General features: G+C 47.2%; 1 protein-coding gene across 1 annotated transcript in view; it reads left to right on the forward strand.

The window, feature by feature from the left end:
- clic4 (chloride intracellular channel 4) overlaps positions 1-25,699 on the forward strand; it is a 38,983-nt gene that overhangs the window by 1,358 nt on the left and 11,926 nt on the right. The window lies entirely within an intron of this gene.

The following is a 25,699-nucleotide window of genomic DNA, read 5'->3' on the forward strand; positions in this document are numbered from 1 at the left end:
TTTTACAGAATGACAGTACATTTCAAGTGCAACTCAATACAAAAACTGTTAAGTGTGAGTGGACGACACCATAAAGCATTACGCTTGTTAACAATAGGGCCCACCATTTTCAATCCATCAAAACATTTAGAGACGTACGAATATACACTTCTATATAGCCAAAAACAGGAAATGATCATAGAGGAGGTAAAAAAGGGGGAACAAACATATACAGTGAGGGGGTCAGTCAGTCACACTACTGATGCATCCACAGCAATAGCTTTAGGGAGGTTGGTGGGTCCTTAAGGACTAGAATGGACCAGAGCTAGTGGGTGACTAGCTCTGGTCCATAATAGCCTAGAGGTCCTGACCAAGGCTATGGACCAGAGCTAGTGGGTGACTGACTAGCAGATCAGTTCACAATCATCTGCAACAATGAAAGAGAGGAAAGATATCTACTAAGTTCCGCTTTATATACACAATTAACTTGGAAGAGGATGTCTCGTCATCATCACACATCCCTGTGATCTGACACTGTGGAAGGCTATATGTCAACAAAGATGACCACCTCCCTAAAGCTGATCCTATATGAGGTTTCATTGTGATCTTATTGCTGTGGATGCATCAGTGATCATGATGTGACTGACTGACCCTTTCCCCCTCACTGTATATGTTTTTTTATGATGATTTCCTGTTTTTGGCTATATAGAATAGAAGTGTAAATTTTTGTACGTCTCTAAATGTTATGATGAATTGAAAACGGTGGACCCAATCTTGTAAACAAGTGTAATGCTTTATGGTGTCGTCCACTCACAGTTAACAGTTTTTGTATTGAGTAGTTGAAATGTACTTTAATTCTGCAGACTGTTAAATAATAAATACTTAAATCGATCAATGAGAGCATCTTATCGTAACGTAAGTATACAGTTGGAGGCCATCGATATTGTCCTTTTCTTTTTGCTGAGGTTTGCGTGATCTGCGCAAAAGGACAGTTAACCCATTTTGGGCGGGAACCCCTTTTGGTGTTTTAAACATTATGTTATAATTTAGCTATTGAAAAATAGCAGATCTACAAGCTCATAGCGCGCCACCGAGTGGCGCGCTACGAGCTTGTAGGCCTGCTATTTTTGAAAAATCGTGAAAATATTTATTTCAGAAAACTGGAGGATTTAGAAGGATTTTTTTAAATTTTGAGGTCAGGCCTAAATGGGTCAAATGATAAGGGACAATATCGGTGGCACCCAACTGTAACCAGGTGGTGATGCTTGCTATCCTGCCACACAGACAGACAGAGCAGAACTCAGTATAACCAGGTGGTGATGCTTGCTATCCTGCCACACAGACAGACAGAGCAGAACTCGAGGGAGTGGTGATGAGGATGAGGATGGTTTCCTTTCTGCACTGCAGCCTGTTGCTTTGCAGGGCGGGAAAATGGGAGAAGAAAGAACAGAGAGGGGAGGAGGGGAGGGGTTGGGACTTGGGACCCCGCTAAGGGGGGAGGGGGTTTATGGTGGCCTGAATTCAATTAAAAGATTGGGAGAGGGAGAGGTGGGGGCATTGGTTCTGCAATCTGCATCCAACCTTTTGAGCTTTAGTGGAGTTGTTGTAGATGAGCTTACAAAGGAGATCGGGACAATAATTATTACGTTGTACCCCGGAAAGAGACGATATTAATACATTTTGGACGCTTTTGGTGTTAGCATTATGTTATGCTTTAGCTATGGAAAAATAGCAAATCTACAAGCTCATAGAGCGCCACCGAGTGGCGCGCTACGAGCTTGTTGGTCTGCTATTCTTGAAAAATCGAAGAACCACTGACATAGAAACATAGCTTTTTCAGAAAACTGTCAGGATGTAGAAGACATTTTTAGAATCTGATCTCAGGTCAAAATGGGATAATACATTGTTTACATTCAGTCAGTGGCATTTTGTCCCATTTTTCTTATGTGCATGTTCTTCTCACATCCTGTCGGTTGGGACCATACTGGTGTATACTATAATATAAGCCAGTGGTTCCCAAACTTTTTCATGTCAAGGACCCCCAATTTGCCCAAATTGACACTAATTAGCCCGCGGACCCCCATTTGAAAAGATAATGTCAGGGACCGCCATGCGAGAAGATGTTTACAAATGGAACCAAATTGACCCATTAGGGTCCATTTGGTTCCATTTGTACACTCAGAGTTACAGACCCGTAAAGGTCCATTACGTTCCAAAATATAATTTAGCTGGGGACCCCCTGGAACTCCCTCGGGGACCCCCGGACCCCACTTTGGGAACCACTGCTATAAGCAATGAAGCCAGGTCTTTGTTATTGCATTCTGACACTTTGGAGAATTCCAGTCATTCCATTCCATTCCCGTTGGCCATTGAATGAGAAGCTTTTCTTTTTATTGCTCCTGTTGACTCTGGAGTGGTCAGACCCTGCTGTGTCTCTGTTCTTGAGTGTGGAAACAAGGCTGGTCACTCAGTTTGGCCCCTCTGACCAGCTGACTCTAAAGGCACGACAACAGATGGGCCGGGGGTGAGCGAGCCGACCACCTCACCAACGGCCTCGCTTACAGCAGTGGTTCTCAACCTGCGGGGGTCCCCACATGATTTTTGGGAGGGGGTGTCAAATAATATTAAGAAAAACGTATAGAATACGCACATCACTTGGTAGAGGTGCTGAGTTCAAAAGTAGCATTAGAAAAAGAACCCGCACCTCGAAACGTCCGTGAGCTTGTAGATCTGGTATTGTTACCTGTGGAACTGAGTCAAACTAAATGCCTCAACTCCTACGATTCCATGTGCTTGTCACGTTGGGGGCCGGCCCAGTTCAAATATGATTATTTTGCACTTTTGCAGTGACGCAAAATAATAGCCTGCATCCTTAGACTCACTAAAATGAGAGAGGAGTCAGAGGACGCAATCATGTCACCCTCCGGGGGTCCTGGGATGCAATACTGTACTCGGTACTGTACTGTCCAACGTCGTTGAAGTATAGGACTCAAACTGTCCCTGGGACCCATCTAAAAAACCACACCTGGTGGGTCCTGGGACCCATTACATTGAAAACCTATTTACATCACTGATCTTTTTTTGGGGGGGGGGGGGGGGCTGAAAATGCTCTCTTACAGCACCAGCCTGCAGGGATCACACATGTGCTCGTCACATGTGCTCAGCGTCGTCATTGTCCCTGCTGCCCCTCCCTACACATCATGTGTGCTCAGCCTGAGTGCCGGCGCTTGTATGTGTGTACACACAGACGTTCTATTGTGCACCTGCGTGCATGTACGTACGTCTAAAGTAGCTGCTATCTGCCCTGCGCCGAGGCTTGCCGCTGTGCAGAAGCGGCTGACACGACTGCATCCATTATTGATGCCCCAGGTTTGTCTGTCATTGTTCCCACTGTGGCGCGTTAAAAGCACAGTTGCAGGAGACAATGGTTGGCATTCGGGTTGCCATAGGCAGCCTGCTGTTTGACCGCGGTGGCCCCTGTTCCAGCTGATAACACGCTCCGTGTGCTCATGTACGTACACTACGCACTGTACTGTCTCAGTCTCAAGCTGCCTCATCGACACACCTGAGTTTTTAGCGCTCTGTATGAAGGTTGACAAGTGAAGTAGCTGACGGTTGCAGAAGCTGACGATATGGAGGTATTGGGCTGTCAAGGAGTAGTTCACCCAAAAATGGCTTATTTCCTATCAATTCCGCACCCCATGAAGCCTTGAATTCACAGAGATTTGTTTTTGTTTTGGTCACATTCCTGAGCCAATAATCTGATGACCGGCAGTGGTTCCCTGTTTCCAGTTCCGAACCAACTTAAAGGACCACTTCACCACTTTTCAACATCTCTTCATATAATTGGTCCTCACTAATGTTCATGATAAAACACCACCATTTTTTTCCTACTCAGTCTGTGTCTCATAGGAGGGCTTTGGGCAATCATCATTAGGCAGATTTATTTTAAAACAAGATTTGTTTTAAAATATATTTAGATTTTCATTATCGTGAGAACGATGGCTTCAACTTTTGCATTGCAACCGTTTCTATTAGCTTGGATTCACCATTGATGATGTCACTGGTGGACGGGTTTCTGAACTGCCCACAGCCTTTCTATGAGACACAGACTGAGTAGGAATAAATGGTGGTATTTTATCATGAACATTAGTTAGGACTAATTATAGGAAGAGAAGTTGAAAAGTGGTGAAGTGGTCCTTTAAGCTTCTGAACCAATTCATTTTCAGTGGAAAGTAACACTCTGAACTGGTCCAATATTGGTGAGTTTAGTTGGGGAATAAATAACTGAACCGGTTCAACCTGGCACTCTCCATAGGTAACCACTGCTGGTCATCAAATTATTGGCTTAATAGGAATGTGGCAAAAACTGAAAAATACCACCTTGTTTACACTAACTGGCACAGCTGTCACATCGCTATGGAAACACAGTTTGATTGTCCTCTTCCTTGAGGTTGTGGACTAGGTGAAGCTTGTTGTTGTCAGGTTCTTTTGGCACAAGTTCCAAAAACAAACCTCCACCTGCAATTCTATTTATTTTTACATGTTATGTAATGTGGTAGTTTTTCCATCATTCAATAAATTATAATGGTATATCATTACACATTTTTATTGTTATACAGAGAGACGCTTTTTTTTTTTTTGTTAAACGCAAGACTGAATGACGGTCAGTGGTTTAAATATACTGTAGCTGAGTGGTTTGCTCTAAAAACGAGTGTGGAGGACATACAAGGCTTGAGTATGATGGAAGGGGTTCACCAAATATTACCCAAACTTGTTTGGAACTTGGAAGTCCATTTTAGACCCCCTCTCTCTTAAGCAGCCTTGGCGATTTGGAAATTGCAGTAGTTCATTTTGTAATCTTGATGTTTTGTATTGCATTTTGATTATTTTAGTCACACCTAGCGTTGAGGCAAATGTCGTTCTTCCGTCTCATAAGTCGACCAAGGGACTCGAGAGGGGAATGGTGTAAGAAGAGCATGTGATCTTGTAGAATGATTGACATTATGTCACCTGATCACTTTTCATTGTGAAACCGCCCCGGGCCCCTGTCTGTGTGAAACCACCCCGGGCCCCTGTCTGTGTGAAACCGCCCCGGGCCCCTGTCTGTGTGAAACCGCCCCGGGCCCCTGTCTGTGTGAAACCGCCCCGGGCCCCTGTCTGTGTGAAACCGCCCCGGGCCCCTGTCTGTGTGAAACCGCCCCGGGCCCCTGTCTGTGTGAAACCGCCCCGGGCCCCTGTCTGTGTGAAACCACCCCGGGCCCCTGTCTGTGTGAAACCGCCCCGGGCCCCTGTCTGTGTGAAACCGCCCCGGGCCCCTGTCTGTGTGAAACCACCCCGGGCCCCTGTCTGTGTGAAACCGCCCCGGGCCCCTGTCTGTGTGAAACCGCCCCGGGCCCCTGTCTGTGTGAAACCGCCCCGGGCCCCTGTCTGTGTGAAACCACCCCGGGCCCCTGTCTGTGTGAAACCACCCCGGGCCCCTGTCTGTGTGAAACCGCCCCGGGCCCCTGTCTGTGTGAAACCGCCCCGGGCCCCTGTCTGTGTGAAACCACCCCGGGCCCCTGTCTGTGTGAAACCGCCCCGGGCCCCTGTCTGTGTGAAACCGCCCCGGGCCCCTGTCTGTGTGAAACCGCCCCTGTCTGTGTGAAACCGCCCCGGGCCCCTGTCTGTGTGAAACCGCCCCGGGCCCCTGTCTGTGTGAAACCGCCCCGGGCCCCTGTCTGTGTGAAACCGCCCCGGGCCCCTGTCTGTGTGAAACCGCCCCGGGCCCCTGTCTGTGTGAAACCGCCCCGGGCCCCTGTCTGTGTGAAACCGCCCCGGGCCCCTGTCTGTGTGAAACCGCCCCGGGCCCCTGTCTGTGTGAAACCGCCCCGGGCCCCTGTCTGTGTGAAACCACCCCGGGCCCCTGTCTGTGTGAAACCACCCCGGGCCCCTGTCTGTGTGAAACCGCCCCGGGCCCCTGTCTGTGTGAAACCACCCCGGGCCCCTGTCTGTGTGAAACCGCCCCGGGCCCCTGTCTGTGTGAAACCACCCCGGGCCCCTGTCTGTGTGAAACCGCCCCGGGCCCCTGTCTGTGTGAAACCACCCCGGGCCCCTGTCTGTGTGAAACCGCCCCGGGCCCCTGTCTGTGTGAAACCGCCCCGGGCCCCTGTCTGTGTGAAACCGCCCCGGGCCCCTGTCTGTGTGAAACCACCCCGGGCCCCTGTCTGTGTGAAACCACCCCGGGCCCCTGTCTGTGTGAAACCGCCCCGGGCCCCTGTCTGTGTGAAACCACCCCGGGCCCCTGTCTGTGTGAAACCACCCCGGGCCCCTGTCTGTGTGAAACCACCCCGGGCCCCTGTCTGTGTGAAACCGCCCCGGGCCCCTGTCTGTGTGAAACCGCCCCTGTCTGTGTGAAACCGCCCCGGGCCCCTGTCTGTGTGAAACCACCCCGGGCCCCTGTCTGTGTGAAACCACCCCGGGCCCCTGTCTGTGTGAAACCGCCCCGGGCCCCTGTCTGTGTGAAACCGCCCCGGGCCCCTGTCTGTGTGAAACCACCCCGGGCCCCTGTCTGTGTGAAACCACCCCGGGCCCCTGTCTGTGTGAAACCGCCCCGGGCCCCTGTCTGTGTGAAACCGCCCCGGGCCCCTGTCTGTGTGAAACCGCCCCGGGCCCCTGTCTGTGTGAAACCGCCCCGGGCCCCTGTCTGTGTGCTGTAGACGGAGGGTTTCTCAAACTGTTTTTCACTCGGGGCAGCCAAGGCACCCCTGAATTACACTGGTACTTTATAGAACCTTACAGTCATATGGTACGTACATATTAAAATCTTTCCCCCTAAGATACAGTATGTGTGTCGCGAGGAAAACCTGAATAGTAGTTTCCATTACGACAGATTGAAAATAACTTCATACTTGACATTTTACCACTTGAACCCCAGCATCCCTTTTCATGGGGGGAACATTCACCAAAAAATAGCAGATCTACAGTACAAGCTCACAAGTCACAACACATCACAACATGAAATGTTGAGCTTGTAGATCGGCTGTTTTTGGCGAGGAGGTTTTTACTAAGGGTTTTAAGTGGTTAAACGGAAGTGATATTGATAAATTCACCCACTTTGAGAAACCCAGCTGTAGACACAGGGTGTCCGGTTTACTTATTTGATTTATTATCACACCCATTCTCCTTCCTCTAGTCTACGTGCCTTTTTATTGATTCCGCTGTTAACTAACTTAACCCATTCTGACCTGAGATCAGATTCTAAAAATGTCTTCTACATCCTGACAGTTTTCTGAAAAAGCTGTTTCTATGTCAGTCGTTCAAAAATAGTCATTTTTCAAAAATAGCAGACCTACAAGCTCGTAGCGCGCCACTCGGTGGCGCGCTACGAGCTTGTAGATCTGATATTTTTCAATAGCTAAAGCATAACATAATGCTAACACCAAAAGGGGTTACTTATTGAGTCAGAAACCACTGAGTGTCTTTCCTGATCCTGAAAAGCTGTTCCAACGAGGTATTTCCTCTCGCTTCAGAGCTCGGAGAACGGATCACTCAGATTAGCCGCTGTGGGATGCGTGTTGGTGGATGACTAAACAAGTCTTATTTTAAGAGTAAGAGATGGCATCCTTCAGAGCAAGTTAATAACCACACATTACACAAGCGTCCCTACTCTGGGGGGAGGATTTGGTCCACCGGCAAATAAGGATGGGGCCTAGTATAGAGCCCTGGGGGATGCCGGTCAGTGAATAATGGGGGTTAAGGACAGGTTTAAGTAAGTTGTTAACACACAATGATGAGGTTGAAGGACTGATGTATGATGATAAGAGCGCCCCTCACTTCTCACTGGTGTGATTTCTATTTTATTAACATGTTAACAGCTAGCGACCCTGGAGGTACTGGTGGGGTGGTTGTCTGTGTGTTTACTTTGTGCACGGCTCCCTGACACAATCTAGCGGTTGCTATGGAGATGCAGCCCAGTAACATGCCATACCGCTAAGCGGGCTCGCTCAACAAAGCAGAGCTGTAGTCTTTTTGGTGGATTGACCCCTGACCTCAAGACTGAAAGCTGAGTCACTGACGCTGACGCCTCTCTCCCTCTGAAAGGGAGGAAGACATGAAGTGAGTGTCCAGTAAAAGTTAAGTGTGTCAAAGAATGGTGAGATCTTGAAAGGATCTGATCGATTGTTTTGTTCTTAGAGCTTAGAAAGTAAGGTTTATATTGGTCACGTCTTGCTACTTTTTTATATTCAGCAATTAGTGAATACAGGAAACTTCGTCCTACACACATTCCCATTGACAATGTATGGAGAATTACGTCATGATGTACGACTATAAGAGCGCCCCTCACTTCACACGGGTGTGATTTCCTTTTTAATCGTGACAGAATTATCCATTGTCTGTAATTACAGTTCATGGACTATGTCATATTTAACTGAAATTGCATGTAATTTGGTATTTAATAACTCATTCTGTAAAGATATACTCCCCTCTTAAATCATTTATTCGTAGGAGTTTATAGTTTTATCTGAGCATAATGTTTTAATTTATTAATGTTTTTAGGCAGTTCTTGCTTCATTGTTTTATAATTTAAAGTGTAGACGGAAAGGAAACCGAGGCCAGAGAGAAGGTAGACACGACTTAGAACCCGGGTCCTCCTGGTGTCTCTTAAGGAGCATGTGGTCTGCGTATAGTATACTGGCAGAGCCTCCAGGCAACCCAGAGGTTAACATTTGGTGATGATTATTGAAGCTAAGCTATTGTTTGGCACAGACATGGCATCTAGCCGAAGTATTAACTAATTTCCTGAAAAGCAGGACCTTGCTCCGGCTGGCCGCATGTCAGTCGGAGCAAGAATTTGCCTCTTGTTTGCATGTTGTTTTTTTGAATAAGGTTTTACTTTTCTTTTCCCTTTGGGTGATATTCTAAGCAACCGAGAGCTGTTTGTGCTTTTTTTTTTTAATAGGGAAATCAATACAGCAGTTTATTTTTCACAAGCAGTCTAGCACTAAGCAGTGCTGCAGTCAGCATGGTGCGTTATGCCGGGGACAAAGATTAATGACTTTCAGATGGTACTCTGTGGACTCTTTGCTGCACCTAGCCTCATGATACTTACATCCATTATAACAGACTGTTTGGACTGGGCTTCTATAGTTAAAACCCCAAGACCCAACTAATCTGACAACGTAGCCTACCAGACTGATTCGGATTTAAACCTGCATTCCATGACTTGAATAAAACATTATTTTGTAAGACAAGCGATCACCCTGGTCGCCGGTGACCCTCTGACAGGCCGATGTGGGACAGTTGGGGCAGAGGATCTTCTTTGGCCTCCAGGGAGTGTGCAATGCAAAGTTTCACGCGGTTCCGCCTAACCGCGCCAGAGATTAGCTGCTCACGGAAATCTGCCAGTTATAGCGCTAATTTGAGGGCAATTTGAAAAATGTAGGGTGGCATTTCTTCCTCTGCCTAGTGGAAATGTTCGTACGAACTGCAAAGTTTCACGGCAATTGGACCCTGCATTCATGATTTGAGGCACTTTTGTCCAAATATAGTGTGTTCCTCCACATGCGTTACGCCCCCCTAGTGAGGCTCTTAACTGTCAGGTGAAAAGAAGCTGGTGGCTTGACGGCTCGGGTATCGGAGGAGACTCGTGACCATCTTCACCCTCCCAATGACCTACTGTGGGGATTAGCAGGGATGGACCACTCAGAGAAGCAGGGGAACTGGGAATTAGCTTATTACCAAATTGGGATATGAAGGGGAGAAATATATATTTATTAAATTATTTATTAAATTATTTTTTAAATTATTATTATTTATTATTATTTAAGTAATCTGAAGGTTAAAAAAATATTGGGAGTGGGCAAGACATATTAATGTGAACTCTTATTAGAAAGCTGTCATTCCATGTATATCTGAATAAGAATGTGATGTATGTGTTTAAAATGACACTTTATTGAGATGCCTAACTTCTAATATTAATACATTAAAAAAATGGGCCACTCCTGCAAACTCTGGAAGCCAGTCTTCCATGAGGATGGAATATGAAAGATCTGACTTGATCACATGACAAAAGCATAGGGCTTTGGCCTGGTTATAGCTGTTGGTGTTCTCCCTGCTCTTCTGTTGAGAAATGTATATCCTGTTGTAAGGCAGGATCCCTGCTGGATGGTTAGTGCTAGTGGTATTGCTAAGTGTATGTATAGTAGGGCTTAATGGGATGGTAGTTTAGAGAGAGGGTGATGAGGCTCATTTCATATTCATTTCAGAAAGCTCGCCCACTTCCACAGCCGTTATTGCTTTTAATAACCTGTCTTGTATAAAAGCACTGTGTTATGCGTACGTGGCAACGCCATGCTGTCCGGAGGACGAGGCCTGATGGAGCGCTCTCTTTCGGGGGTAGTGGTCCTGTTAAAAGGGCCCCCACGGGGAAGCCCAGGCTTAACGAGCTGTTTATCCTATGCATGCATGCAGGAAATGACTCCAGCCTTAAGCACTTTGAGCGCCAGCAGCATCCATATTCTGGGGGAAACATCAACGAAAATGGCAGATCTGAAAGCTCACATACAGCCGAGCAGGTCGAAACACGGCACGTTGTGAACTTCTAGAACGGCTGTTTTTTTGGGGGGCGGGGGGGGGGGAGGGCAACAGAGCCAACTAGGGTTCAGTTTACTAAGTGATGTATGCAAACATGGATTGAGCGTAAATGGTAATATGGTGCATTTATATAGCGCTTTTATCCAAGGCGCTTTACATAGATTGTGCATAAATACACACACACACACTCATTCATATACCAATGGCGGAGCCCACCATACGTTGGGCATACGTTGGTTAGTCATACACCAACAGACCTACAATCATAAGTCAGACAAACCCGTGCTGCGGGTGAAGAATCACTCATGCTGCGGGTGAAAAATCACCCGTGGCTCCCGGCATGCGTGGTGGGTTAAAACTAATCGGTGCTGCGTTCTTAAAAATCACCCATGTGAGGTTGAGGGTGTCTAAATAATGGGAAACCATGCAAGGCACCAACCTGGTCATCGGGAGCAATTAGGGGTTCTTTAGGGAGTCTTGCTCAAGGACACTTTGACACTAACTCTGGGGGAGCGCTGGGATCGAACTGGGAACCATTCGGTTCACAAGCGGCCACTCTACCCCATATCCACTGCCTTCCCCGAGCTTAGAGATGGACGTGTGTTGTGTTCTGAGACTTTGGAGAGGTGGGCCTGACATGGAGAAGATGGCATATTGTGTGTTTTTACTTTGTTAACTAAATGGCTGCATAACGGAGACCCCCCCCCCCCCACCTCCCTCCCTCCCAGCAGAGAAAACAAGCCTTTGAGCTTCCACCGTATAGCTCTCTGTTACATCACCTCCACCATGACCATGACCAGGCCCGCAGCCCCAGAAACGTGTGTGTAACTCAATCGGTCACAACAACACGATCCTCTCTGCTTATGTTTCACGTGCCGCGCTGCGTTCTTTGTACACTAGGTATACTGTAGTAAAATGAGCTACGTGAGCTCAGCTGTGGGGAGAGACGGCTAGCGTAGAAGTGTAGATAACCCTGGATGGATGCTGGACTGTCTACTCGTAGTAGCGTAGACTGGAGGATAGGGTCGGGTGGCAGCAGCAAACTGCCTGACTCATGGCTCTGTCAGGGATTGCTCACGTACTGTACAGTACGTTCAACCTGAAGTGACACGTATATCTGTCATAGGCTTTGTTTTAGCCCAGTAAGACCTGGGGAGGCCGATAATACAAAGGCCTTCAGAATCAGTAGTTCTGAAACCTTTTCGTGCCAATAAGGGACCCCCCCCAAATGAAAAAATATAATCTATATGCAATATGCATGTGGCTACAGACCCCCCCATCTGAAAAGGTTTTGTGCCCCCCCCCCCCCCCCCCCCGCCCCCAGAAGAGAAAGATTATTAAACACTTTCAAGGTTTTTCAAAAAAAGTGAGCTTGTAGATCTGTTATTTTTGAGAGCCACTGTTCTTTTTTTTCTTATGTTTTTTTTTTTTTTGTGGCTTTCGCCTTTTTATTTTATATTTTTCATGGAGGGACAGATAGTAGGCTGACAGGAAATGGGGAGAGAGATGGGGGGAAGACATGCAGTAAAGGCCGTCGGGATCGGGAGTCGAACCCGCGGCACACTGCCAGACTGGATTACCAGCCAAGGTGCCTGGACCGCTGAGCCACGGCCCAGGCCGAGAGCCACTGTTCTAAACCAATGTTCCACAATATGATCCCAAGAGTTCTCTGAAAAACGTTTGCTGCTACAATACTATAATGTATAATACTGTTTATACATAGCTAAAACGACACATATGCTTTCCCGGTTTCAAACTGTACAATGATTTGCATGCCCAATTCTAGTTCTCTGGGTGTTTTCTTTGACACAGCCCTAAGTTTCAATAAACAAGTTAGTAGTGTTGTAAAGCAAAGGGCAGTTTCTATCTATTTGAACACACACAGACCTACAGTGTAGTCACACGCTTTTATCACCTCTTGTTCCCTGTATCTAGGGTTTCCCCAGTCCACCTTGGTTCAAAATGTGCCACTGCTAGACTTCTAACTGGAGCCTTTGGCCTGACGGAGATGACAATGTTATTTGAACAACATTTTACGTTTTTCGGAACTCAATACTCTGGTTGATGATGTCCGCAAGCAAACATTTGTGCTAATATGTACATTATTACATGAAAAGTTATGTTTTTACCTGCTGGGCGAAAACAATAATTTTCTAGTTGATTGTTTAGGTTCAGGTTTGAGATGAGCCTTTGCCATCCTTTTGTACTTTAATTAGCTTTAGAGTACTGTCAGTCAATTGACCTAAATTAATTACACAATCAAAATGGATCGATTAAACCAATGATAATAGTCGTTCCGTGCAGCCAGGCAGCCCAAGCTTGTCTTTCAACCAGTGAACTGACTGACGATGCGACGGCGAGGTTGTTCTCTCAGCCTGTTGAAGCTGAGAGAGAACAGTCAAAACAAATGTGTTCGTGCACGAGCTGTTGCTCAAGTGTTTGGCACCGTTCCCTACTTTCCGTCCAGTTAGCAGCAGAAGGCTCATTCATTTGTATGTAGCAGGAGCAGTACCCCCCCCGCCCCCCAACCCTCCTCCCCAGTCCAGAGTGGCGTTTGGAAGGGAAGGTCAAGGAAGGGGCCACAAGTCTGGCATGTGTCCAGACAGTCCAGTCCAACCAAAATGGTCAGCTCTGAATGAGTGATGGGCCACGTGTTTGTTGTTTGTGAGACCACTGACCATGGAGCTGCTGGCAAAGCTCTGGACTCATCATGTGACAGCGGTTGGTCACAGCTGTCGACACGTTGACTTCTCCTTCGGGGGCAGGAGGGAGAGAGGAGGGGGTGGGGGGGGTGACAAAGTTCGATTCAGTTTGATTCAACCTCTTGATTGTTCTGTGAGAGACTTTGATTTGTGCAGAGAGGCTTTAAAGAGCTTTCCTTTGTCAGACGACCACTTTCAACAGGGTAATGGGGCTTTTGAAAACTGCATGTTCTTTACTTCTATTCTTAAGAGTGGTCGAGGATGTGAACAAAAGGAGGAGGTGCGTGTGTGCGTGCGGGCGCACATGATAAAGTCTTGAGTGCACATGTCTGCCGTTAGTCACCAGCTGTGTGTGTGTGTGTGTGTGTGTGTGTGTGTGTGTGTGTGTGTGTGTGTGTGTGTGTGTGTGTGTGTGTGTGTGTGTGTGTGTGTGTGTGTGTGTGTGTGTGTGTGTGTGTGTGTGTGTGTGTGTGTGTGTGTGTGTGTGTGTGTGTGTGTGTGTGTGTGTGTGTGTGTGTGTGTGTGTGTGTGTGTGTGTGTGTGTGTGTGTGTGTGTGGTTGGTGTCAGCCTTACTCACAGTAGCTGGTTGGTTCAGCAACGTTCTGTTGCTTTTTCCACAACACTGCATCTCTGTCTCATCTTCATCACCCACCCAAAACATCTCTGTCTCATCTTCATCACCTACCCAAAATTCTCCCACACAACAAACTAAAGTCTCTCTGTGTGTGTTTTCATCTCGATCACTGTATCATCGGTTCTAAGTTCTAACTTAGTAGCAGCATTATGTCATGGCCGTATTCTGTTTATCCAGTAGCGTTCTATTCCATCCATGTTGAACCACAGTGGAGGGCCTGTGCTGTGTGTGTGTGTGTGTGTGTGTGTGTGTGTGTGTGTGTGTGTGAGCCTGGTAGCCTGGAGGTTTCCAGGGCGTGACGTCAGCCTGAGTCACACGGCCACACCAGGGATGTGATGCGTTTTCCTGGGTCTGACTGACTCATTCCTGTCACACATTCCTGTCTGTGATGGTGGTCAGACCCAAAGACCCCGCCACACCCGTCCTACTCACCATCCCTCCCAACCACCACCTCTCACCTAAATTCTTCTAATAGATGAATAGATGAAATAGATGAACTGAGAGAAAATGAACATGTCTTATAAAATGAAACAAATTGCCTGTAAATGAAAGAAATACGACAACTCCGTTCACTGCATGAGGCCAGTCCAATGGCGGTTCTTCTACATAGACTTCTATTGGCGAAGTGCTAGGCAATGGCCCGTGGCCGGAAGTTGGCAGAATGCACTGGACTCAGGCAACAGCCCAGCTTTAATGATCTTAAATTCCTTTATTTTAAATCGTTTTTTAGTAATAGTACAACATAAACATTACAGAGACTTTAGTTGTCACTGTGCAATACTTTAAAACAGTTGTCATGTTGCACACATGCCTAAAATTGCTGATATTTGCACGGCCCTCGTTGAAAACAATGTATTTCAAACTCCAGCTTGTAACTCTCCAGGGCTGCATGAACGGCGCTCGAGCGCTGTTTTCTGACCCCACAATGGCGCTATACTCTCTCAGCTATATGGCTCTGGTATAGGTGTAACCAGTCTAAATGGCTTCATGGTTTCACCCCTGACCCTCAGCCCAACACAGTAAACCAGTAAATGCAGTCTAGATCTTAGCTGACTTATCCCTGTGGAAGCAGCCAGCGTTGGGTCTTAGCTCTCTAGCCACAGTCTTGGCCTTGGCCTCACACACACACACCCAGCAGCCTTGCCCTGTCTGTCTGCATGCTTGTCCAGCAAACGGAGAGAGAGAGAGAGAGAGAGGGTGTGTGTTAACGTGACGTTTCCATGGCCGCCACCTCCTCCTCTCAGACGACATTCCTGCCGTGTCCCCGAGCGGGAGGAAGAAACCGTTCGCTCGCGACTAGAGCCTTATTCGGTCAAAGCTTGGCCTGAACTTTCAGAGCAGCAGCCCACCCAATTTAGAATGTGTAGTGTGTGTGTTTGTGTGTGCGTGCTCAAGCCTTGTCATGGTACTAAAATTAGGTCATGCCAGAGAGGCCTAGACGGAGAACAGTGGCCAGCCCAAACAATATCTATTGTATATCTTAGCTAGCTAATCTAGCTAAGCACTGTGACTTTGATCACTGCGTGGGAGTCGAGGGCGGCGGTTTCAGATATTACGAGCGCTCTTTAAAAAGCGAGTTGCATCCGTAGCTGAAACTTTGGTGCAATAGTTTTGAAAAAAGAGTTGCAACAAACGCAGGGAGCGGTGGACATTTTTATTTGCCCCGGTCATAAAATGTTACAGGCCAGTTCCAAAGTGAAGGATTGCACCTTTGTGCCTATTAAAATCCACACACGGATGGATAGACTCTGCTGCATGTGAGAGAACACTGCAGTGTCATCGTCGCCAGACTCATTAGCTAAGACCCGGTGCAATCAGTGCTGGCATGCACGGGGGCAGTCGATACGCACACACACACACACGCACACATGCACGCTGAATGTTATCCAAGTTAGAGTGGAAGTGATGAGGCATGACCTCACCGGTGGAGTGTGTGCGTGTTCATCCCCAGGAGACGAGCGGCCCACTAGCTGTGTGAGGTTCCATTGTTGGGTGGTGGTGGTGGTGGTGGTGGTGGGGCCGTCCTGTCCTGGACAGTGAAGCCCCTGATAATAACTTCCCTTGACTCTTGGGGTGACTCACACTCTCCCGGCCACCATGCAGCTGTGTGTGTGTTTATTGATTCATGTTCCGGAGAGACAGTGTAATCAGCAGTCAGCTGTTATGAGAACGTTTTCCCATACGGGTGAGATGTCGCAGCCGCTCTCTCTCTCTCTCTCTCTGCGGAAGATGATGCAACACCCGGCAAGCACTTAGTAGTTTTCACAGCAGCAGCGGCCAATGGAACGTCAGAGGAACACAGGGCGTTCCGACAGGCAACACGACCACTAAATCACCGTCTCGTGTGTTCATTGGAAAACGTTCATAAACGTCCACCACACCTCAACCGATTTCCCGACCTTATAAGGTTGCCGCTGTCCCAAAATAGGTTTCTTACCTCACTTTGGGGTGTTTTATTGGGGTGGGTGGGTTGGTGGGGGTAGTGACGTGGTCCAAAACACTCCACAAACAGAAGGAGCTCTGTGTTGTGAATGTACAGTGTGTTCTGCTGAGGGAGGCATGCTGCGTAGCACTGGAACAATAATAATAATGACACTTCACTTATGAGGCCTTAGCTTCTTCGAAGTTCCCAAAGTGGGGGAACCAGGGAGGGGTCCTTGAGGGAGTTCCAGGGGATCCCCAGCTAAATGATAGTTAGGAATCAAAAGGACCCATATGGGTCTGTAACTCTGAGAGTGTAGTGTACAAATGGAACCAAATGGACCCGTGTACACTCTCAGAGTTGATTGATTTTACAATATAAATTGAGGGTCCCAGAGATAGAAATACCATTAAAATGGGGGGTCCATAAACTAATGCATGTCAAACTTCTGGTCCGCCTCAGAGCATACAGGTGTGCATAAGACTAGGTGTTGCCTAAACTTCTGGTCCTTAAAATTAAACAGGTTGTTATACTTTATAGAACTCCTCTATATAAAAAATACAACGCCATCATTTCTTTTCATTACATTTTAAAGATTATTTTTGGCATATCTCTTCTCTTCCTTTTTTATATGTGTAAACAAAAGCATTTGCTCTCTTCTTGTTTGTGTTTGACATGGTTTCATGATGTGTGCTAGCTGAAGGTCAACACACACACACACACACACACACACACACACACACACACACACACACACACACACACACACACACTGAGTGAGAGAGCAGCTGTAGAGGATGTTCAGATGATGTGTTGAAAGACACCTTTAAGGAAACGGTATAATTTTAGCCATACAATGTATTATTATTATTTTAGAAAACTGTTAGACATTTGTAGAATCGGCCTCAGGTCTCAAAGGCCAGGTGTGTGTGTGTTTCTAATCTATGACGACCTGTAGTGTACCAAGCAGAGGAAATGTGGCTCCGCCAGCGACATCATCACTTAAACCAAACAGTCCTTTGCATGAGGAACGGGACATTTCTGGAATAGTTTATCCCTCCTCCCCACCAGCCCTCCCCTCTCCTCTCCATCCTCCCACCAGCCCTCCCCTCTCCTCTCCATCCTCCCACCAGCCCTCCCCTCTCCTCTCCATCCTCCCACCAGCCCTCCCCTCTCCTCTCCATCCTCCCACCAGCCCTCTCCTCTCCGTCCTCCCACCAGCCCTCCCCTCTGCCTCCAGCGAGGGGCCCAGAATGGGGTGGGGGGGGGTCGGATTGCTTCTGCAGCTTGCTAATAAACACTGTCTGTATTTATCATCTGCCTTTCTTTCTCTCTTCCATCAACCGTCTTTCTCTTCCTTCTCCTCCTCCTCACACCTTGGGGACATATTTATAGAATTCTATATGTATCATGCCTGCTTCTCTGCTACCTGCCAATCTTCCCCCCTCCCCTCTCATATATTACTGTCTCCCTCTGTCCCCCCCCCACGGTGTCTCTGGGAGTATAAAGCAGGAGCAGTAGATTTCCGGTATTGTCTTTCTCTTGTGTTTCCATCTCTCTCTCTCTCTGCAGTTCAGCAGACAGGCTGCAGTCTGCTCTGCTGCAGACCGGCTGCAGTCTGCTCTGCTGCAGAGTAGCGTAGGAGCTCTGCCCCGGCTCTGAGGACACCACAAACAAAGAGAGAATCTTTATCAGCTGTGCAGCACTGTTTTCTTTCTTTCTTTTCTTTTCTTTTTAATCACTTATGTTTGACCACGTTCAACCTGGCATACCTGATTTGGGCATGTCTTCCTTGTAGGCAGAAGTTACAAAAAAGACAGATTGTTCACAATGTGTCATAGATCGGCTGCCCCCCCCTCCTGACCGTACATATTATCCTGTAGTCACTGTATGATGACCTCTACTTGTTGTTGGTCTGGGGAGAACACAGAATACTCAGGAGTTCCTTTCAGCGGAAGGACATGTGTAACACATGTGGAACAACATGCTCTCCCACCACATACAGTACATGTGGAAGGACATGCTCTCCCACCACATACAGTACATGTGGAAGGACATGCTCTCCCACCACATACAGTACATGTGGAAGGACATGCTCTCCCACCACATACAGTACATGTGGAAGGACATGCTCTCCCACCACATACAGTACATGTGGAACAACATGCTCTCCCACCACATACAGTACATGTGGAAGGACATGCTCTCCCACCACATACAGTACAGTACATGTGGAAGGACATGCTCTCCCACCACATACAGTACATGTGGAAGGACATGCTCTCCCACCACATACAGTACATGTGGAACGACATGCTCTCCCACCACATACAGTACATGTGGAAGGACATGCTCTCCCACCACATACAGTACATGTGGAAGGACATGCTCTCCCACCACATACAGTACATGTGGAAGGACATGCTCTCCCACCACATACAGTACATGTGGAAGGACATGCTCTCCCACCACATACAGTACATGTGGAAGGACATGCTCTCCTGCTGAACAGACCAACCTGTAGGAGTTGCTAGTGCAGTGCCCGTGACAGAGATCCTCACAGCTTCACGCTCGCAAACGCGGCAAACTGTGTACCGTCTAATAGGGCTCCATCTTGTGCCACCTTATCCCTAAACTTATTTTGCCATTTCTTTACTATTTTCAAACATTTAAAAATAGTTCAACTAGCCAATCTACATCGACACGTTGTTAGCTTGTAGATCGGCTATTTGTACCATTTTAAAATGTTTTAAAATAGTAAAAAATGGCATAAGTTTAGGGATAAGGGATAAGGGGTGGCGCAAGATATAGGGCTAAAGGCCTGTTCCTGCTCCAGTTTAGGTGATAAGGTGACCGCCGAAAACTACAACATGACATTGTCGCGGATCTCGGATGACCTCGGCGCGGACGCCGGCGGCCGTTGGGAATGTCTCGTAAACATGGTTTTGGCAGAGAGAGATGGTCTTGTGTCAGTTGCGTTGCTGCCTGGCGGGCGGGCGCCATGTGTGTTCTCCTCGGCAGAGAGATGGTCTTGTGTCCGTTGCGTTGCTGCCTGGCGGGCGGGCGCCATGTGTGTTCTCCTCGGCATCGAGGCCTTTTGAACTGGTAATCCTCTCATTGTGCGCTCCACTCCATGTCATGTGTGTCTGGCTGTTGCCATGGCGACCACCGACGTACCGCGGCGACGATCCACAATAACTAACTGAATTGATCGGTGTGTAGGTGTAGCGCCGTGCTGAGGGAAATGGACTAATCAGCCCATTGATGTTTTTGTGTCTGTTCATTTACACATAAACCCATTGCTTGCCCAATGAGAGCCACAAGCCTGCTGTGGCCCCAAAGATTCGCCAGACAAACATGTCTTTTTTTAGCAGAGGAATCGAATAAGGCGACTTAGGAGGGGGAAAAAAAGAGGGCATATTCATCTGTTGCACAAAGGCGTTGATCTAATCCCAAAGCCTTTCGGTTATTGGATTCTGAGAAAAGAGGGGGAGAGAGAGAGAGAGAGGCAGGACAATGACGCCCAACGTACAGAGCCATCCCATAGTGTGAGGACGGCATCCACTGTGTCCTCCTCTCCGCGCGGCAGAGGACTGAAGGCCACCATTCAGCCCTCTGAGGCGCAGTAGGATGCTTTTCCACTGCAGAGAACCCACTCCACCAACTGCTTTTTCCGCCGATAGGGAAGCCGAGTCCAACCTCAGCTAGTCGCTGTCGCTGATATGGTTGGACGCTATTGGACTTCACTGTTCACGGCAACGTCCCACCGTTTGTGTAGCAGAGCGGTAATTTGTAAACGATGCTAAAGTTAAAGCTAATGCTGTCTTTAAACGTATCTATTTCACCTGTACAGTCCAACAAAAAACATTTTTAGGTGAGAAATGGGCCATTTACCGTATCAAATGTAAAGGTTTGTTAACAGTATTGGGCAGCGTCCATGCAGTATAGGGTGGGTCCAGTGGGAGAGAATAATCACTAGTGTCATCGTTACATCATGTCTATCGGTAGTCTGTTTTCACATCACCTTTTGGTATCACCTCGGCTCACTTGTCGGTGTCACCGACCTTGATGGAGGTGATGCTGTAGCAAAGAATCACTTTGAAGTGAGGGGCCCCCACTGTGGCTGCCACATGACGTTACTGCTCAAAGCAAACATTACAAGTCCATAGACTTGGCTGCCAACCTCCCACATGACGTCACGAGCGGGCCTGTTGATGTTTAGGGGCTTGAGGATTTTTGGCGAGCATTAATAAGACAAACATTAGAAGTCCATAGACTTGGGCGCCCGCTGGCCTAGTGGTCCAGGTGCATGCCACATTATAGGCTCTGGCCTGACAGCGCGCTGCGTGTTCCAGTCCCGTTCATGACGACCTTTGCTGCATGTCTCTCCCCCGTCTCTCTCTCCCTCTTTCCTGTCATTCTTCACTTAAATCTATCGATAAAGGCAGAAAAGCCAAAAACAAAGTGTCAAAGTTGCAACGGAAATGCAGCAAATGTCTCGGACACACATGTTGGGACAACAGATCGATCTGGGGTTAAATGTCTTACATTGAACAATTGAAGTCTTCATCGACGCTGTGGACGGGTATGTCAGGATGTCTTAAACCTCCTGCTAACTTGGCACAAGTTCATCCCCAGCAGCACAAGTTCATCCCCAGCAGCACATTGAAACATTTTAACTTAATGATCAACTGCATACCTTTTTACATTAGAATGTTTTGTTTAAACAAGAACACTTTTGCCTATTGATCACGTTGAATCTACCCTATATGTTGGACTTTTTTGGGGTTTTTTATTTCAGTTTAGGCAACTTCACAGAATTAAAAGCATACATTTTTCTTACAACTGCTTTTTTTTCACAACCTCAGCTGTTTCATACTTTCACAGAATATATATATATATATATATATATATATATATATTATACACACAAACAACTTCACATACATTTACAAGTATTCACAATAAAACAAGGAAATAAAATACAAGTATTCACCATAAAATGTTTGACTTTTTAATGTATTATTATATAGGTCTAAATATAGAGTTTCAAATGTAAGCTCAGAATGTGTTTTATTGTTTAGATGGAGCATTAGTGGATACTAGAGAACGCCAAGAAGATGAATGCAATGAACAGAGCCTGAAGGATGTGTGACAAGAGGCAGACAAAGGGAAAGCAATTCAATCTTTCAAACGGAGGTTTGGCTGCAGTAAAATGCACTGCATTAAGAGATGCATTCCATTCCTCCACGCCTGTCCTGGGAATACCTGAATACCCAACATTCCTTATTCCATAGAAACACAGATGCAGCCTGCAATAACGCCCCTCTGTGTCGTCATAATATTTCTGCTTATAAATGATAAACCTTATTGAGCATAGAAATCGTGGACAGAATCTGTTCATACTTTGCGAATGCTTGTGGTTTCAGGTCTGAAAAGAGAAAGATGCCAAATGAACATAGTGAGACATCAGGGTTATAATTTAGTAACCACACACCATGAATGACCTGGAGAGATCGTGTGTGTGTGTGTGTGTGTGTGTGTGTGTGTGTGTGTGTGTGTGTGTGTGTGTGTGTGTGTGTGTGTGTGTGTGTGTGTGTGTGTGTGTGTGTGTGTGTGTGTGTGTGTGTGTGTGTGTGTGTGTGTGTGTGTGTGTGTGTGTGTGTGTGTGTGTGTGTGTGTGTGTGTGTGTGTGTGTGTGTGTGTGTGTGTGTGTGTGTGTGTGTGTGTGTGTGTGTGTGTGTGTGTGTGTGTGTGTGTGTGTGTGTGTGTGTGTGTGTGTGTGTGTGTGTGTGTGTGTGTGTGTGTGTGTGTGTGTGTGTGTGTGTGTGTGTGTGTGTGTGTGTGTGTGTGTGTGTGTGTGTGTGTGTGCGTGCGTGCGTGCGTGCGTGCGTGCGTGCGTGCGTGCGTGCGTGCGTGCGTGCGTGCGTGCGTGCGTGCGTGCGTGCGTGCGTGCGTGCGTGCGTGCGTGCGTGCGTGCGTGCGTGCGTGCGTGCGTGCGTGCGTGCGTGCGTGCGTGCGTGCGTGCGTGCGTGCGTGCGTGCGTGCGTGCGTGCGTGCGTGCGTGCGTGCGTGCGTGCGTGCGTGCGTGCGTGCGTGCGTGCGTGCGTGCGTGCGTGCGTGCGTGCGTGCGTGCGTGCGTGCGTGCGTGCGTGCGTGCGTGCGTGCGTGCGTGCGTGCGTGCGTGCGTGCGTGCGTGCGCGCGCGCGCGCGCCTCACTGAACTGGCCCAGAGGCAATTTAATAGACATTAAATTGGTTTCTTGGAGGCGATCGCAGCCCTGTGTCAGTCATCGGCACAGATTTCATTACGATACTGCGCTGGAGTCCGTTAATCAAATCAAATGGTTGTTCTTCCTTCTGATGACAAACCCAAACCATATTTGCCCTCATGTCGTATTCATGTAGACAGACACACACACACACACACACGTTTCATAACCTGGATGCTATTTGTCCTACGACAAATAGAGAAAATTGCAAATATACAAGCACTAAACATTATTTTTTTATTGATGCAGCAATGAATAAACATGTGTACATTTTGCTGTATCCGACATGTAAATATCCCCCCCCCCCCCCAATCAAGGTCAGAACAAGACAAATAAAACAAACAAAGACAGACAGTACAAGGCAGTAAAAGTAATTAGTAAACTAGTATTGAAAGTACTAATGAACATAGTAGGAAAGAAAAATAAAAAAAATGGTAAAACAGCATTTTCCATCAGGGTATGGTTACATACATTGTATCCATCATTCAGTTAAATAGTAAATTGCTCTATATCCAACTGTCTACTTACTGAGGGCCTCTAACCAGAGGTCGCCCAATGTCAGATGTGGTGTGAGGTAACAGATTGTACAAGGGAATATGAATTTAAGTGAAAGGTATACTTTCCACAAACTGTATGAAAGGGGGCCAAGTCATAATGTATCTATCTTTAGAACCACTACGGTTGTACCTTAGTTTCTCTAGAGGAATCATGGAGAGAACCTCTTTGACCCACTGTTTGAACGAGGGAGGTTGGTCCTTTTTCTTTTTAAGTGTTGAAAATATTTACTTATAATAATGACATGCCCAAAATACAGTGCTTGAAAGTGTCTTTAACAGTTTGCTGTTGGCAGAAGCGGGGCTAGAGGGAGAGATACAGTACATGATTCTGGTACCAGACGGAGAGATCTCTGAGAGGTGGTGCGTTTGCCAAGGAAAGTTTTTGCAATACCTGTGTGTGTGTGTGTGTGTGTGTGTGTGTGTGTGTGTGTGTGTGTGTGTGTGTGTGTGTGTGTGTGTGTGTGTGTGTGTGTGTGTGTGTGTGTGTGTGTGTGTGTGTGTGTGTGTGTGTGTGTGTGTGTGTGTGTGTGTGTGTGTGTGTGTGTGTGTGTGTGTGTGTGTGTGTGTGTGTGTGTGTGTGTGTGTGTGTGTGTGTGTGTGTGTGTGTGTGTGTGTGTGTGTACAGAGAGCAGGCCACTTCTTGGGGGACATTTGTGCTGTCATTTGTCACGCTGGTTCTTTATACTGTGGTTTTAATCTTGCCGTGAGAGTTTTGTTCCAAACGTTGATCACCACAAATAACGGTGTGTGTGTGTGTACTTATGACTGGGCCTGTTGTCCCCACAAGTATGGTAGAATTTTATAAATCAACCACAAGAGAAATGTTGTTTTCATGGTTTACAAAGACTTTTAGAGCTAAAATTACAATTAGGAAAGGATTCCGTCGTAGGATCACGGTTAGGTTTGGGGTTTTGGCTTGTAGGGTTAGATTTAAGCTTAGGGCTACAAAATAGCAATAATTAAAACGTTGCTATGCTCACAAGCAACGTGTGTGTGTGTGTGTGTGTGTGTGTCTGTCTGTGCGCGTGCGTGTGTGAAATAAGCCTTGCAAATAGGGGAACAAGAAGCTGTCCTGTCCTTAATCACAGTGGACGGTTCCTCTTACACCGAGACATTAGCGGAGTGGATTAATGGAGGCAGCAGGGGAAGTGTGCTGAAGCATTTGAGACAAGGGGGTCAGTTCTCTCTCTCTCTCTCTCTCTCTCTCTCTCTCTATGCTTCTTATGTCTTCAGAGAGAGTGTGTACTTGTATTACGATACTCGGGAGGGCCAAATGTCCCCACAACACGTACAGTAGAATTTGAGAAATGGACATTTGGGAGGACCATTTCTCACAAGAGAAACTTGAGAAGATTTGACAGTATAGGTTTGAAGTTATAGAGATTTAGATTTCCTATTTTATGCTTGGTCGTGCGGCAATGTCACACGCTCGAGCACCAACAAAATAGCCCGTCGACGAGCTTGCAACGTACTGTATGGCGCTGCGACACGTTGTGTGTTTGTAGATCGTAGATCTGCTACTTTTCAGCTATTTCTGATGCTTTCCTAAAATCTTGATGTCCAGTGTGTGCGTGTAAAAACATCATTGTCTTTCTGGGTGAGTGGAGCAGCCCTTGGGCCGTAAGGTGGTGCAGAGGAGATGCGATCGGTATCGGTGCATCGGGAACCTCTTCCATTTAAGGCTAAGCCGTGACCTTGATTGGGATCAGTCGGTGTGTGTGTGTGCACCAGGCTCGTTGAGAGGCCTGGTATTTTCACATCATCCAGCTCTCTGTGTGCTAACGTGGATGTTTCTGCCTCCAAAACCTCTAATGATTAGAAAAACTAAACGTATTAGAGTCTAATCTGTTTAGTGTTCATTGTTGGACCGCAGTGGTTCTACGAGACGGAACTAAAGGAGACGGTATCCGTCTGCTATCTTCTGTGGTTCTACGAGACGGAAGGAGACGATATCCGTCTGCTGGTTCTAGGAGACGGAAGCAGACGGTATCCTATCCGTCTGCTATCTTCTGTGCTCGTTTTCACTCTCCTGCCAGGGACCTGCACACATAGACATCAAAGGGGGCTTCAGCCCCTGCCCCTTTTACCCGTCTGTAAAACGACTGCCCTTTCCAGGCCACAAATGTAGCATTTACTATGGTGAAAGAAATGCACATGCCACTCCTTTCCATGCCATGGCGGAAGGCAGCATTTAGGAGAATTGCTTTCTTTTCCTAAGTCTCCTGAACTTGAACAAAATTTGTTTATAAATCCATGTCGTTACACCGCATCTCCACTAGCTAAAGAGTGCTGGGTTGCGCCCCGAAAATAGCTGATCTACAAGCTCTCAACGCGTCGCAAGCTTGTAGATCAGCTATTTTTGCTATTTTTCTATCTCTTACGGGATTTCAGCCCCTGCCTCTCTAACACTCTATGCACGTCCCTGACTCCTGCATTCTAGATAACTTATTGTCTCTCTCTCTCTATCTCTCTCTCTCTCTCTCTCTGTGTCTCTCTCTCTGTGTCTCTCTCTCTCTCTCTCTCTCTCTCTGTGTCTCTCTCTCTCTCTCTCTCTCTCT

This window comes from Electrona antarctica (genome assembly GCF_951216825.1).
Source record: "Electrona antarctica genome assembly, chromosome: 18".
In the NCBI taxonomy this organism is placed as follows: Eukaryota; Metazoa; Chordata; class Actinopteri; order Myctophiformes; family Myctophidae; genus Electrona; species Electrona antarctica.